Raw genomic sequence first — 17,218 nt, 5'->3', positions numbered from 1 at the left:
GGTATTTATTATAGGATCTATGATGCTTTCCATTCATGTCTGTGGTAATGATATGACCCTTTGGCCATAATACAGAATTAGAAATGCCTTCATATTACATTTGTGTGAAACCTACCTAGTTTGGTATAGCTAAATGTAGTGAGGCGCCTACGTGCACCATTGTAGTTTGTTTCATTGGTCAGTGTTCATGATGACGCTAAGCTCTCCATTCCCTCTTTTATTGCTTTAGGGACCTATTACATGAAGCAATAATCTGTGGAATCAGGCCGATTTGGCAGATTATCGCTCCGTGTTATAAAGACAACATTGCCGCCGACTGTGCATCACTACGTCTGATAGCGATGCGTGGCCCGACGGTTGATGAATCTGTGAATAAGATAATAAACTTCGTACATTACGTCCCCATGTTCCCCAGTGTTCTCTTTGTTCCTGCCCGATAGCCAGTGGCGTAGCTATAGGGGTCGCAGCGGTCGCCACGGCCCCCCTTGCCACTTGTCTCTTTAAGCATCCCGAGAAGCTGCGGCCGCGCAGCTTCTCGGGATGCACAGATCGCTTTGATGTTCCACCCGCACATTGAGCGGGCGGAACATTAAAGCGAGCAGAATGCAGGAGCAGGACCTGTTAGCGTCCTGCTCCTGCATTCCCTCCCATAGGCTGCCGGCACTTCATACCAGCAGCCTATGGGACGCTGGGACGTGAACTCTCCGGCAGGCGTGATGATGTGACGTCATCACGCCTGCCGGAGGTCCCGTCCCTGCGGCTCACAGGATGGAGCCAGAAGAGGAGAAAAGCTGCTGCCTACACAGCGTGAATTAGGTGAGTAGGATGTTTGTTTTTTTAGGGGCACCTCTGGGGGCATTATTAGCTCATGGGGGCACCTCTGGGGGCATTAGTAGCTCATGGGGGCACCTCTGGGGGCATTAGTAGCTCATGGGGGCACCTCTGGGGGCATTATTAGCTCATGGGGCACCTCTGGGGGGCATTATTAGCTCATGGGGGCACCTCTGGGGGCATTATTAGCTCATGGGGCACCTCTGGGGGGCATTATTAGCTCATGGGGGCACCTCTGGGGGCATTATTAGCTCATGGGGGCACCTCTGGGGCATTATTAGTTCATGGGGGCACATCTGGTGGCATTATTACTTCATGGGTGCACATCTGGGGGCATTTTTAGTTCATGGGGGCATATCTGGTGGCATTATTACTTAATGGGGGCACATCTGGGGGCATTATTACTTCATGGGGGCACCTCTGGGGGCATTATTTGTTTATGGGGGCACATCTAGGGGCTTTATTAGCTCATGGGGGCACCTCTAGGGGCATTATTAATTCATGGGGGCACCTCTGGGGGCATTATTAGCTCATAGGGGGCACCTCTGGGGGCATTATTAGCTCATGAGGGCACCTCTGGGGGCATTATTACTTCATGGGGGCACCTCTGGGGGCATTATTAGTTCATGGGGCCACCTCTGGGGCATTATTACTTCATGGGGGAACCTCTGGGGGTATTATTAGTTCATGGGGGCACCTCTGGGGGCATTATTAGTTCATGGGGGCACCTCTGGGGACATTATTAGTTCATGGGGGCCACCTCTGGGGGCATTATTAGTTCATGGGGGCACCTCTGGGGGCATTATTAGCTCATGGGGGCACCTCTGGGGGCATTATTACTTCATGGGGGCACATCTGGTGGCATTATTACTTCATGGGTGTACATCTGGGGGCATTGTTAGTTCATGGGGGCATATCTGGTGGCATTATTACTTAATGGGGGCACATCTGGGGGCATTATTACTTCATGGGGGCACCTCTGGGGGCATTATTAGTTTATGGGGGCACATCTAGGGGCTTTATTAGCTCATGGGGGCACCTCTGGGGGCATTATAAATTCATGGGGGCACCTCTGGGGGCATTATTAGCTCATAGGGGGCACCTCTGGGGGCATTATTAGCTCATGGGGGCACCTCTGGGGGCATTATTACTTCATGGGGGCACCTCTGGGGGCATTATTACTTCAGGGGGGCACCTCTGGGGGCATTATTAGTTCATGGGGCCACCTCTGGGGCATTATTAGTTCATGGGGGAACCTCTGGGGGCATTATTAGTTCATGGGGGAACTTCTGGGGGCATTATTAGTTCATGGGGGAACCTCTGGGGGCATTATTAGTTCATGGGGACCACCTCTGGGGGCATTATTAGTTCATGGGGACCACCTCTGGGGGCATTATTAGTTCATGGGGGCCACCTCTGGGGGCATTATTAGTTAATGGGGGCCACCTTTGGGGGCATTATTAGTTCATGGGGGTCACCTCTGGGGGCATTATTAGTTCATGGGGGAACCTCTGGGGGCATTATTAGTTCATGGGGACCACCTCTGGGGGCATTATTAGTTCATGGGGGCCACCTCTGGGGGCATTATTAGTTCATGGGGGCACCTCTGGGGGCATTATTAGTTCATGGGGGCCACCTCTGGGGGCATTATTAGTTCATGGGGGCACCTCTGGGGGCATTATTAGTATATGGGGGCACCTCTGGGGGCATTATTAGTTCATGGGGGCCACCTCTGGGGGCATTATTAGTTCATGGGGGCCACCTCTGGGGGCATTATTAGTTCATGGGGGCACCTCTGGGGGCATTATTAGCTCATGGGTGGCACCTCTGGGGGCATTATTAGCTCATGGGGGCACCTCTGGGGACATTATTAGTTCATGGGGGCACCTCTGGGGGCATTATTAGCTCATGGGGGCACCTCTGGGGGCATTATTAGCTCATGGGGGCACCTCTGGGGGCATTATTAGTTCATGGGGACCACCTCTGGGGGCATTATTAGTTCATGGGGGCCACCTCTGGGGGCATTATTAGTTCATGGGGGCACCTCTGGGGGCATTATTAGTTCATGGGGGCCACCTCTGGGGGCATTATTAGTTCATGGGGGCACCTCTGGGGGCATTATTAGTATATGGGGGCACCTCTGGGGGCATTATTAGTTCATGGGGGCCACCTCTGGGGGCATTATTAGTTCATGGGGGCCACCTCTGGGGGCATTATTAGTTCATGGGGGCACCTCTGGGGGCATTATTAACTCATGGGGGGCACCTCTGGGGACATTATTAGTTCATGGGGGCACAGCAGGGAATCCTACATACAGGGGGCACAGCAGGGAATCCTACATACAGGGGGCACAGCAGGGAATCCTACATACAGGGGGCACAGCAGGGGATCCTACATACAGGGGGCATCCCACATTCCTACTCGCTTTACTGCAGATAACACCAAATAGCGCAGTTACTATGGAAGCTTACAGGAGGGAGAAAGGAAAGGAAGCTGCTGGAAATGTGCGGAGCCTAAATTGTTTGTCTCGCAGGTTCTGAAAAGATGAAAAGTATCTGGAAGGAATCATCATGGAGGACTGGACTGGATGGAGAGGAAGAGGGAAAGTGACGCCTCAGATCAAAGATCAAAGATCATTGGAATACAATGATTAGACAATGACACAGTACAGTCCATTAATTATAGGGGCAGTAGTGCAGTACATGAGGTGGAGGCAGTGGCAGTGCATTAGAACATGGTGGCACATTAGAGTAATTGGATATAACGTTAGATAGGACTTTGCCTGATCGGGTGAGATGGGGGGGGCCCAAGCTAAAATTTTGCACCAGGACCCATCAGCCTTTAGCTACACCTCTGCCGATAGCTGCAGCTGTAATTTGAGAGTCGGTCTCTGAAGTCACCGGACCGCTGCGACCAGTGATTGGCTAAATGGCTAAATGGCCTGTCACTTTAGTGACCGACTCTGAAGTGGCACCAACAGCTGCAGACAGCGAGCAGTAGCAAAGAGAACACCAGGGAGCATGGAGACATAATGTATGAACTTCACTTTTAAAGCAAGGGCTGCACGGATGTATATACAGCCCTTGCCGCACGATAATCAAGCCATGTAAGGGTGCCTTTATACAGAGAGATTTATCTGGCAGATTTTTAAAGCCAAAGCCAGGAATAGATATGAAAAGAGGAGAAATCTCAGTCTTTCCTTTATGACCTCTTCCCTGTTTATTGTCTGTTCCTGGCTTTGGCTTCAAAAATCTATCAAACTCTGTGTAAAGGCTGTGTAAAGGCTCAGTAAACAAGCACCGATCTAATGGTGCGTTTACACAGACAGATTTATCTGACAGATTTTTTTAAGCCAAAACCAGGCACAGACTATAAACAGAGAACAGGTCATAAAGGGAAGACTGAGAATTCCTCCTTTTTTTAAATCCATTCCTGGCTTTGGCTTCAAAAATCTGTCAGAAAAATCTCTCTGTGTAAATACACAATAACTCATCCTGATCACAGAAAAGTATAAAAAAAATACAGAAAAATTTAATTAGCATGAAACATGTTTTCCAGTTTTCAGTTGTCTAAACTAGGGGTCTTATAGTCAGGTATGTTTTATAGATTGAAAAATATGGTAAATTGCATTGTACAGTTATTACAAAAAAGTTATTTAAACAAGAAAAAAATGTTTTAAAAAATATTTAAAAAATCCTCCTAATAATTTAAATTTCCCATTTTTTAAAAAATAAAAAACTCCCCATAAATTAACATAATTGGTATGGTCACATGCATAATTGTCTGAATGATTGAAACTTTATGTTACTGTTGCACACCAGAAACAATGGAATGAAAGTTGATCAAAAAGAGCATGTGGCATTGGACTACCCATGGATAAAGAAGCCTGATGCGGACCTCGGGAGTCCTGGAAACATGGATACAGCTATAGGCTACAGGTTGTGTCCATGTTTTCCAGGACTCTCTTCAGCCAGTGCTAATCCAATGCTGCACACTTGGGTTTGGATGGACTCAAGTGTACTCATCTCTACTACAGATCATTGTTCAAAGGGGTGTGAGGCCATGGCTGAAGTCTTCTTGCCGAGTTTTTTTTTCATGGCTGCAATGATGATGTGCCCATAAAGCCACTTCATTGCTCCATTGGTGATGTGAGCATACAGGAAGGTCATTGCTGCAGCCAGGTCAAATAAGTTCAGTGGGAAGAACCGAAGCAGTGGCACTGGATATAGTAAGGATTTAACGCATAACTACTAGAGATGAGCATGCTCAGTCTGATTGTTCACCATTTGATTACCCACAGCTGAATACTTTGGATGTGGCCCTAGGGAGTCTTGGAAAACATGAATACAGCCTATGCCGAATGTTCAGAGTTTGAGTATTCTCAAGTTGTGCTCATATCTACAGTAGGTACTGCAGGTATTTTCATCTCACCAAATTCAGAGTTCGGACTACCCCTTAAACAAACATCATAGTTGTAAACTATTGATGTTGACATAATAGATTGAAGTTTTCTGGGGGGGAGGCTACTTCTTTTCAGACCTAAATAGTCATTATCACTAGAGATAAGAAAATATTTTAAGCTTGAGAGAAGACTGTGATCACGACAGGAGATATTTTCCTACATACATTGCACTTCCTGTCAAAAATGTCACTAAAAGGTAAGAGCCTCTATAGACATCCTCCTGGCTGATAACAATCAACAGCTGCTTGTCAATTGTTCACATGATAAAAAGTGTTGTGTTCTGTCAAAGGATGTCGGCTGCGTTGGCTGCAAACCAGTATTTCAGGTTTATTAGTATTTTAACTACCCCAAGCAATGCTGTACTCCCTCTCCTCATTTGTGTTGGGTTATTGTTATGTCATTTGGGCTATACAGGATGCACTATGTTCAATGGTCTGAATATTTTCCACTGCACTGATCCTTAATTTGACCTTACAAACAGGATAGATAGCCCCTATTTTCCATGATTTTTCCACCCTATCAACACCTGGCTAGGCCACCAGGCAGGTTTAACAGTTTACTTTAATAGGTAAAGGTGACTAAGCACCCCTGGATAACCTATGTAACCACAAAGAACCTGATAAAATCCAATATACCCTATATTTGATTTTCTTGATGTCCACACCTAGAGGAGAGCTGGGCCCTACTCCATCTGGGCACTTGATCAAGCTCAATGCTCGATGGAACATCTCGGGGGTTCCTTTTAAATATTTGCGCTACTGTACTGTCACAGTGTATGGAAATTCAAACATAGGGCCTCTTGATCATCCCTTAAACCGTAGATGATGGAAGAAAAACATCCTTGATTTTTATGGGACATAAACTGCTGAAGTGTCTAATCTGTGAAATCAAAGTGCTCTGGTGAATGTCATGTACATTTGTCTACTGTTGTCTACTCTCTACTTTTGAATAAAAAGGGATTTCCATTAAAATTTAAGGGGTTATCCAACATTGTAAAACGTTTAATATTGTGTTGCTTATATATATATAAGCAAGACAATAATAATAATAAAGAAACTATGCTTACCTCTCCGCGTTCCTCTGGTGTCCTCCTGTGGTGTCTCGGGTGTCCCCCGCTGACCACTTGTCTCAGAAGCCACAGCCCTCTCAGCCAATCAGTGGCCTCTGCGCTGTCCCATCTCAGTCAGTGAATGGCAAAGTGAGCTTTTACTCCCAAGACAAGTTTGACTTAGAAGCGCCAGCATCTGCGGTCAGCATGGGTCCCAGCGACACAGCAAAAGGACCAAGGGAGCACAGAAAGGAAAGCAATGTCTCTTTATTATTTCTTACATAACAGCAGCACAATATCAAAAGTTTTACAATGCCGGATAGCCCCTTTAATTGAATCCATTTTGGTATCAGTTTCCCTCTAAAAGTTTTGTGTAAAAGGTAGAATAAATAGACAAAATGGTCAGTTCTTAGTGCACCAAACCACCTAATTTACATACTATAAAAACACAAGATTTACTGTCATTAAAAAAAACTTTTGACATGTCATCTGGCATAAGGGTACAAACAGACGTACTGGATCCGCTGCGGATCCCTTGCCTGTCAGTTTCTTTTTTTTTTTTTTTTTTATTCAAAATTTTTATTAAGCCTGTCAGTTTCTATGAGAATACATACTTGCAGCGGGATTGTCATCCCACTGTGAGTATGTAAATGCCTTAACCCTTAACCCTCAGGTGCCCCCCCCCCACCGCCGGCTGGAGCATACAGTACCGGCTCTAGGCTCCAGCAGTATGCGCCGGCCAGCGCGGGGTTAAGGGGGCGGCATTTACATACTCGCAGCGGGATGATAATCCCGCTTCAAGTATGTATTCACATAGAAACTAACAGGCAAGGCATCCGTAGCGGATTTCACATGGAATTTGCAGCGAGAAATCCGCTGCGGATCTGGTACATGTGTTTCTACCCTTACAGAGAGTAACTGGACAATGTCAAACCCTTGTTGGTCAGCTCACCTACTCATCTCCTCCAAATGGTGCATGGAAAAACACAGAACAGAGTCACCTTGAGTAGAGTAAATTGACAACCAAAAAATGATTGACGGCCATGTATTGACCACCATAAATCCATGCACCTTTGCTGCCAAACATTATATTTGTTGATCACAGACACAACATTCATATAGACACTAATGCTATATATTCTGCCTATGAAACAAAAAGATTAATACAGAAAAAAGCAAGCTTTTTTTTTTTTTTTTTTTTAACATTTAAGGGGTTGTCCAGCGAAAATCTTTTTCTTTCAAATCAACTGGTGTCAGAAAGTTATATAGATTTGTAATTTACTTCTATTAAAAAATCTCAAGTCTTCCCATTCTTATCAGCTGCTGTATGTCATGCAGGAAATGTTTTATTTTCAGTCTGACACTGCTTTCTGCTGACATCTCTGGCCGTGTCTTGGTCAGAGATGTCAGCAGAGAGCACTGTGTCAGACTGAAAATAAAACACCATTTCCTGCATGATATATAGTAGCTAATATTTAACCCCTTAAGGACAGAGCCTGAAATGACCTTAAGGACCGGGCCAATTGTCACTTTTGCGTTTTCTTTTTTTCCTTCTCGCCTTCTAAGACCCATAACACTTTTACTTTTCCACCTACAGGGCTATGTGAGGGCTTGTTTTTTTCAGGAGCAGATGTACTTTGTAATGGCATCTTTCAATCTGCCAGAAAATGAATGGAAGAACCCCCAAAATATCATTTATGGGGTGAATTCGATTCAAAAAATTAGATTCCCCAAATTTTGGGGGGTTCCATGTTTACGTAATGCACTTTACAGTAAAACTGGCATTTTTCCTTTATTCTATAATTCGGTCTGAACACAGCGATATGCAAGTTTACTAGGTTTTCTAAAGTTTTACTATTTTTATTAGCAGTAAAACATTTTTTGCGCTATGATCTTTAGTTTTTATTAGTAACATTTTTTTCTAGATCAGACGTATTGATCGTTTTTTAATAATTTTTTTATACATAAAATGTCATTTAAAGCCATCTCTGCAATTTTTTACCACTTTTTGTTCACGCCATTCCCCATGCAGGAACATTAATGTTTTATTTTAATAGATTGGACGATTGTGCACGCTACGGTATATTATACGTTAATTAGCGTTATTATTTCTATGTGTTTTATGTATAAAATGGGAAAGGGGGGGGTGATTTTCACTTTTATTGGGAGAGGGGCTTTGGGACGTTTTTTAAAACTTTTTATTTATTGATTTTTTTTTACACTTTTATAGTCCCCTTAGGGAACTATTACATGCATACATTAGATTGAATACACTGTTATCTGTGATCTTCTGATTTGATTTGAAAGAAAAAGATTTTGCTGTAATACAACTGTTGGAGAGGAAAACTCTGATGAACATCTGTCCAGGTTATTAGATCTGCCTTTACATTGCTCTTTCCATTGCCAAGGTGAATGACAATGGGGATCGGGATTGCCAGGTGTAATTTTTGTGAATAGTTGTGAACATCATTTGGAAGGTAGCACTAGTATTTTTTGTTCTCCTACAGAGCTCTATTAGTACAAAACTACAGAAAATAAGAAGAATATCTCTTCCATACCAAGCAATCAAACTATAGCATAGTCATCTTGATACCATGTGCATTATATTATCATACTGTAAAATAGACTGGAGTTTTTATAGGGTCAATTTTCAGTTCCTATTTCTTGTCGATTGGCTCCGAATGTTTGCTCTAATCCTACCAATAAAAAGCCGAGAGTCTAATTAAATTGTTTGCTTTCAGGCAAGCTACCTAATCACATGTATACTGATAGTCAAGGATCGTATATAGTATTCATTAAGCTGCCAGTCATGAGCTCTCTATTATAAAGCAATACAATAACTTTGATCTCAAGGGGGTTAAAGAGGAAGTTAGTTTTTGCTTTTCCACATTTCTTTTATAGACAGCAAAGTCCATGCTTCCACCTGTACACAAAGCTCAGTGACAGCTGGGCGAACAAAGCACTCGAGGGACTATCTGCCCCGAGTCTGTGTGACACTGCCAGCATACAGGTGCAGTCTTGTTTGTCAGCACTCTCTCAGCCACTGATGACTGACAATGTTTTATACAACTTTTTTCCACTTTAGAGGTCCACACCACCGTTGGTATAAAACTTACCTTAAAGGAGAGAACTGTAAGTTGAGAGTACATGAAAGTAAAGCTGTTCCTTACATTATCTTTATGTTTAACAGTAAAGACATTTTGACCCTAGGTTGGACTGGCTCACGTGAGGACCCTCTGGTCGGGGCAGGTCTTGACATTATAATGAAAGTTTAATAAAATAGAGTTTACAATAAAGTTTGCCTTTCATTAAAAAAAAACAACTCCTAGACTCAGGAAATGTCCCGGTGTGGACAGTAATTGAGGCACAGAGACACCAATAACCGTCATCAGGATCTGCTTTTTTTGCGTATGTTACGGACGTTAACTCAGTAATGTCCGCAAAAAAATGTCAATCCACTAAAATATTCTTACTTGTGAATGAAGCCTAAGGGAGTTGCTACAGAGTACGAAGCTGCAGGCCAGCATCAGGAACTTCAAACCTGTTCAAATCTTCCCACTACTGTATTGACACACCAGCACAGCTTTGTCAGTAAAGTCCGGTGAAGATTTAAACACTTTTGGCACTCCTGGCATCATAATGATACATGATGCCGGAAGGTCTGCGAGTCTACTGCGCAGCTTCATTCTCCATAGGGTCCATGGATTACAGAGTGTGTAAATGACCCCCAAGTCTATCTCCTTGTGCAGGGACAGAGCAGGGAGTGATGCCGCAAGGACAGAGCAGGGAGAGATACTGCAAGAACAGAGCAGGGAGAGATGCCGCAAGGACAGAGCAGGGAGAGATGCCGCAAGAACAGAGCAGGGAGAGATGCCACAAGGACACAGCAGGGAGATATGCAGCAAGAACAGAGCAGGGAGAGATGCCACAAGGACACAGCAGGGAGATATGCAGCAAGGACAAAAGCAGGGAGAGATGCCACAAGGACAGAGCAGGGAGAGATGCAGCAAGGAAAGAGCAGGGAGAGATGCCGCAAGAACAGAGCAGGGAGAGATGCCGCAAGGACAGAGCAGGGAGAGATGCAGCAAGGACACAGCAGGGAGATATGCAGCAAGGACAAAAGCAGGGAGAGATGACACAAGGACAGAGCAGGGAGAGATGCCGCAAGGACAGAGCAGGGAGAGATGCAGCAAGGACAGAGCAGGGAGAGATGCAGCAAGGACAGAGCAGGGAGAGATGCAGCAAGGACAAAGCAGGGAGAGATGCCACAAGGACAGAGCAGGGAGAGATGCAGCAAGGACAGAGCAGGGAGAGATGCCACAAGGACAGAGCAGGGAGAGATGCAGCAAGGACAGAGCAGGGAGAGATGCCGCAAGGACACAGCAGGGAGAGATGCCGCAAGGACAGAGCAGAGAGAGATGCAGCAAGGACAGAGCAGTGAGAGATGCAGCAAGGACAGAGAAGGGAGAGATGCCTCAGGGACAGAGCAGGGAGAGATGCCGCAAGGACAGAGCAGAGAGAGATGCAGCAAGGACAGAGCAGTGAGAGATGCAGCAAGGACAGAGAAGGGAGAGATGCCTCAGGGACAGAGCAGGGAGAGATGCAGCAAGGACAGAGCAGGGAGATAGACCATAAGGACAGAGAAGGGGGAGATGCCACAAGGACAGAGCAGGGAGAGATGCCGCAAGGACAGAGCAGGGAGAGATGCAGCAAGGAGAGAGCAGGGAGATAGACCATAAGGACCGAGAAGGGAGAGATGCCACAAGGACAGAGCAGGGAGAAATGCTGCAAGGACAGAGAAGGGAGAGATTCTGCAAGGACAGAGCAGGGAGAGATGCTGCAAGGACAGAGCAGGAAGAGATGGAGCAAGGACAGAGCAGGGAGAGATGCCGCAAGGACAGAGCAGGGAGAGATGCCTCAGGGACAGAGCAGGGAGAGATGCCGTAAGGACAGAGCAGGGAGAGACGCCACAAGGACAGAGCAGAGAGAGATGCAGCAAGGACAGAGCAGGGAGAGATGCCGTAAGGACAGAGCAGGGAGAGATGCAGCAAGGACAGAGCAGGGAGAGATGCAGCAAGGACAGAGCAGAGAGAGATGCAGCAAGGACAGAGCAGAGAGAGATGCCACAAGGACAGAGCAGGGAGAGATGCAGCAAGGACAGAGCAGGGAGATAGACCATAAGGACTGAGAAGGGAGAGATGCCACAAGAACAGAGCAGGGAGAAATGCTGCAAGGACAGAGCAGGGAGAGATGCTGCAAGGACAGAGCAGGGAGAGATGATGCAAGGACAGAGCAGGGAGAGATGGAGCAAGGACAGAGCAGGGAGAGATGCCGCAAGGACAGAGCAGGGAGAGATGCCTCAGGGACAGAGCAGGGAGAGATGCCGTAAGGACAGAGCAGGGAGAGACGCCACAAGGACAGAGCAGGGAGAGATGCCGCGAGGACAGAGCAGAGAGAGATGCCGCAAGGACAGAGCAGGGAAAGATGCAGCAAGGACAGAGCAAGGAGAGATGCCGCAAGGACAGAACAGGGAGAGATGCAGCAAGGACAGAGCAGGGAGAGATGCAGCAAGGACAGAGCAGGGAGAGATGCCGCAAGGACAGAGCAGGAGAGGTGCTGCAGGGACAGAGATCACTGTAAGGCTGGGTTCACACTACGTATATTTGAGGCTGTATGTTTGAGGCTGTATAGCAACCAAAACAAGGAGTGGATTGAAAACACAGAAAGGCTATGTTCACATAATGTTGTAATTGAGTGGATGGCCGTCATTTAATGGCAAATATTTGCTGTTATTTTAAAACAACGGCTGTTATATTGAAATAATGGAAGTTATTTACCGTTATATGGCGGCCATTCACTCAATTTCAACATTGTGTGAACAGATCCTTTCTGGGTTTTCAATCCACTCCTGGTTTTGGTTGCTATGAGGACCTGACATGAGGACCAAATACAGCCTGAAATATACATAGTGTGAACCCAGCCTAAATATGTTTACTTTTAGTGATACCAAATTTATTTAAATTTATTTGTTTATATCTTATCCATATTCCTAGGAACCTAGGAACGCCGCATGCTCTTCTATAGGATCCCGGCCGGAGCGTATATACATAGTATGCGCTCCGGCCAGGATCCCATATGGCGCCGCAAACAACTGACATGTCAGTTTTCTGCGGCCGCAATTCAGTGAATTGTGGCCGCAGAAAGCTCTGTCAGTTCACACAATGAAGCTTGCTTCATTGTGTGCTGTGAGGAGTCCTGATGTGGGCGCGTGCTGATGCGCCCGCATCAGAACACTGCGGCCAGAAAGATCATCCGGCCGGTACTGCAGGCCGGAATGGCCTGTCCTATACGCCATGTGAACATGTCTTAAAAGGATTCAGTACAATAGTATTCAGGGCACTCTAGTGACTTGACAGCCCCGCAACTCCAAATGTGCTCCTGGGTCTTTTGAATACACACATAATATTATTCGTACAGTGCTATACTATGACGGCGGTCACCACATCATCGTTGTCAACTTTTAAAGGAAGAGTACCTGTGAATAAAGGAAGAAGTTAACATTGCAACAGATATGACAAGGACACATTGCCTGCAGCAAAATGAGCGTCATACATACTAATGAGCAGGTACTGCTAACTACACAATGGACATATAATGCTGGTACTGCACATGCTGCATACCCAAATAATGTAAACCAAACAAAGGAAACTACACTCTGTCTCATCAGACCATTTGTCACCAGTTACTTCACAAAGTGGACACTGTGGACACTCTTCTTCATAGCAGTACACTGTCCTCAAGCAAGGAGCACAGGCACAGTGGAGGAGGCACAGTAATGTGTATTGGTTGTTGCTCCTCCGTAGGACGCGGTGTATAGACAAACAAGCCATCTGGTGCAGCAGAGAGCGAAGGCCCTTATTACACAAAAAAATTATCGGCCTTACTTGGCTGATTACCGGCCATTCAGACCAATAATTGTTTAGTGTAAAAGCACATGTTGAAAGGCCCTAATTTTCTGACATGACATAATAGGAGCGGTAGAAGCAGACCCCCACTGACTTCAATGGGCTACTCAAAAAAATGTAAGGATCGTACAGCTCCTCCCGCTGCTCTCTGCTTATTATCTGTGCGTGTAATAGCACAGGCAGCAAGCAGAACAAGGGGAAAGCGATCCCTGAGCTGACAGGTCGGCGCTCGCTTCCTGATGAACCCCAGACTGTATAATACTTCTTTTGGTAACTTACTATTATCATGTTAACCCTCTATGTCATAGGTATACATCAGCATCTAAGAGGTATGCAGACATATAACATGGTCTACTGGAGCAGGCAAATGAAGTTTAATGGTGTAAATGTAGTATAGTATATTGGCTGCATTCTGGAAGCTTCCTGCCTGTATACTTTTATTCAACTTTAAAAAGTAATTTAGTAGCATTCGGTAATGCAGACACAGGCGCCGTCCCCAACAGGATGACAGGTTTAGGCAATGTGTTGACGGGCATTTTGTATATACAGTTTGTGGCAAACATATCCTAGGGTGCTGAGACAAAACAGGCAGATAGTGATAGGTGGAAATGAAGAAAAGTCTCACACTCACCAGGTTTGCTGTTTGTAGAAGTTGGATGCAGTCTTAGGGCTGCCAGAAAACATGAATACAACCTATGGCCTATGCATCCAGGACATCCTAGCGTGGCATCTAATCTCTCTAATGCCAGGAGTCAAATGCAGAACGTTCGGGTTCATAGAATGTTGCCGAACCTAAACAGTTCGGCAAGTCCGCTCAACACTGGTCATGATAACACAAGCAGCAGTAAACTAAAGTCAGATACATTTGGTCCCCCGAACACACGTTACAGGACTACACTGCCTATTGGTTAATCCAACCTACCTCTATGCCCAAGCCTGTAAGAAACGTGCAACCCGGGTGATTGGGGGAAAAAAAATCCTAGTTATTTTTAATTGATTTGTCCAGAAAAGGTTCATTATCTTACGGCATAAGGCCATGTTCACATTGCGTATAACACCGGCCGTTTTGTGACCCGGGCGGGTCACAGAACGGCTGGTGTTACTGAAGATCATCCTGCAGTGCCGGCCGGATAATCTTCATTTCTGGTGAATTCGGATGTGGGCGCACCCATGTGCGCCCGCATCCCAATTCACCGCTGCACACAATGGAGAGTGAGGCCGGAGCCGCATGCTCCATTGTGTGAACTGATGCCTGCTATTTATTGAATTAGTTTTTTGTGCGGCCGGATGGAATCCTGGTAGGAGCGTATACTATCTGTATACGCTCCGTCCGGGATTCCATTCATTCCACTACAAGGTATGTCTAGCATAAGTCACGGCCATTGTTGCAAACGGCCGTGATTTATGCTAAACATAAGTTGTGTGACCATGGCCTAATTCAGCAACATGCACAGATATTTTCTTCCATGATCAGTGTACTCAGAACATTATATGACAATGGAAACAATTATCTTGAAATCCCCTCTTTTTTCTCCCTAACTCGATTATCCTCAGAGTTTATTGGGGAATGGTCAAGACAATCATTATCCCAAAGCCCAGTATCTAATTACGCACATAGGATGTTTGCTGAGTAAATTGTGGTACACTGCATGTCAGGGTCATTACTAGTGACATACATGCGTACTGATGAAGAATGAGGAACCATATTGCCATAAAGCAATTACATGATAATAAATCAGATATTTTATAACCAGGCAGCTGCTGAATTTCTGAAACTGGCTATAGGGCCCTATAAATAGGATTTACTAGCTATATTGAATGAACTGCTAGAGATGTAGTTTCAGTCCAGGCATTATGTTGGGGTTAATAACCTACTGACTGATGTCCACAAATATGCATTGTGCAGCACGCTCTATGTAAATATAACAGAATTCTAGGTAAACATAATACCATCTCTAGAGTAAGGCTGTGTTTACACTGCCTTCTCGCTGTACATTTAAAGATTCACTGTCTTTTTTTTTTTTTTTTGCAGAAATCAATAGTCCAGGCAATTTTAAGAAACTTTGTAATTGGGTTTATTAGGCAAATATGACATTATCTGCATTCAAAATGACTTTTCCCAGCCCCCCCTCCTCTTTTACATTCACTGCAAATTATAAGGAAATTGTGTCTTGTTGAATCAGATGTGCCCCTGTCTGTTCTATGGAGAGGGGAGGGGGAAGAGGAAGGAGGGAGATAAGCCAGCAGCAGAGAGCAGAGAACAAAGGATTACACAGCGGGGAGCTGCATGAAAGCTGTATTCAGAGGTCAGAAAGGTCAGTGTTGACTTAAGAGGAGATAGCCCGGTGATGTAGCTGTAAATTAACTCTTTGTTGTCCTGTTTTGGTCCCTCATCTCCCTCCAACCCTCCCCTCTCCATAGACAATCATGAAGACAGGGGGAAGAGCTTCAAACTGCTTTTTCATGATAAAAATGCATTTTACAGCTAATAATCCCAATTACAAAGTTTCTTAAAATCGCCTGGACTATTGATTTATGCAAAAAAAAAAAATACAACAGTGACATTTTAACGTATCTCTTTTATGGGGGGGGGGGAAGGAAATGGATGAATCCATTTTTCATTCACTTAGGCTGGGTTCACAAAGCTATCTGTTTTTTTTCATCCGTTTTATGCAAAAAAAACAAAACAAACGGATGTATTTGTGTGCATCCATTTTTATCTGTTTTTCCATTGACTTCCATTATAAAAAAAAATTCTGAAGCACCAGTACTGTAGCACCAAGATTTAAACTGATTGGGAGCTCCCGGCATCATAATGAATCATGATGCCGTATCACAGTCTGAGCTTCCATGTGTGGGTCTGATATTATGTAACATATTTATCTCTGCTCTAATCCAGAATCTTGGAATCATCTGGAGGTCATAGGTAAGCATTATACCCCCATCTGTAAGTGTAAGTGTAATTGATCAGGACCCTAGCAGTCATGCTTCAGAGGTCCTATTTAGGGACATTATTGTGTATAGGGCTGATCACACTCAAGCAGCCCCGCAAACATTAAAACCCCTTCACAGCAGGAACATTTATACACATTCCTACTGCACTGGGCATCAGCAGTAGGAACGTGTGTATATATAATCTGACGTGAAGGGGTTAATGCGGTTGAACAAACTGTTGCACTTTTTCTACAGAATCGAACATATATTTACTCAGATTGTGTAAAGTTATTTAAAACAACGGACATTATTTGCCATCAACTAATGGCAGGTTATTAAAAGCGGTTGACATTTTGACAGTTTTTGAACATAGCCTAACACACACATATGCACATACATATTTACAGCCATAGTACTAAGACACACATAAATATTCACATTACATTGGTATATAAACACACACTTACAAGGAAGCTCCAGTAAGGCCCAAGTTATGTAGTTCTCAGCTCCAGATCTTCTGCTCACAACCCGGCTCTGTGGCCTTCCTCGGTTGCACCTGCTTGCATCCATCAGTCATCGACTGACATTTTGACATTGGCCGATTATGCTATTCCACCTGCCTGTCTGAGGTCTAGCCTGGGTCCCAACCTCTGGTATCAGAAAGTATGCCTGGACTACCTCCTTAATATGTGCTACTTACAGACATCTTCAGTAAGGAGGAGGCTAAAAGGCTGGTTCATGCACCCCATGGACAAGTCTAACAGCTGTCACTGCCTGAGACCCAGGAGATGTTAGAGTACATCACAGAGAATTTGGAGAGGTGATTGATATTATTAGAAGTCCACTCCCCAATTCTTTTTTGGTCAGTCCAGTTTCTTACCTTCTCTTTGTTTTCCTAACATCTCTTATGTGTCTCTTCTCAAACTACTAGTCCTCAACAGATATTCCAAGCCTGCTCCATCCACATCTTTCCCTGCT

Source organism: Dendropsophus ebraccatus, chromosome 6 (assembly GCF_027789765.1).
Source record: "Dendropsophus ebraccatus isolate aDenEbr1 chromosome 6, aDenEbr1.pat, whole genome shotgun sequence".
NCBI lineage: Eukaryota > Metazoa > Chordata > Amphibia > Anura > Hylidae > Dendropsophus > Dendropsophus ebraccatus.
The sequence above is the reverse complement of the archived record's forward strand: the minus strand, read 5'-3'. Positions refer to the sequence as shown.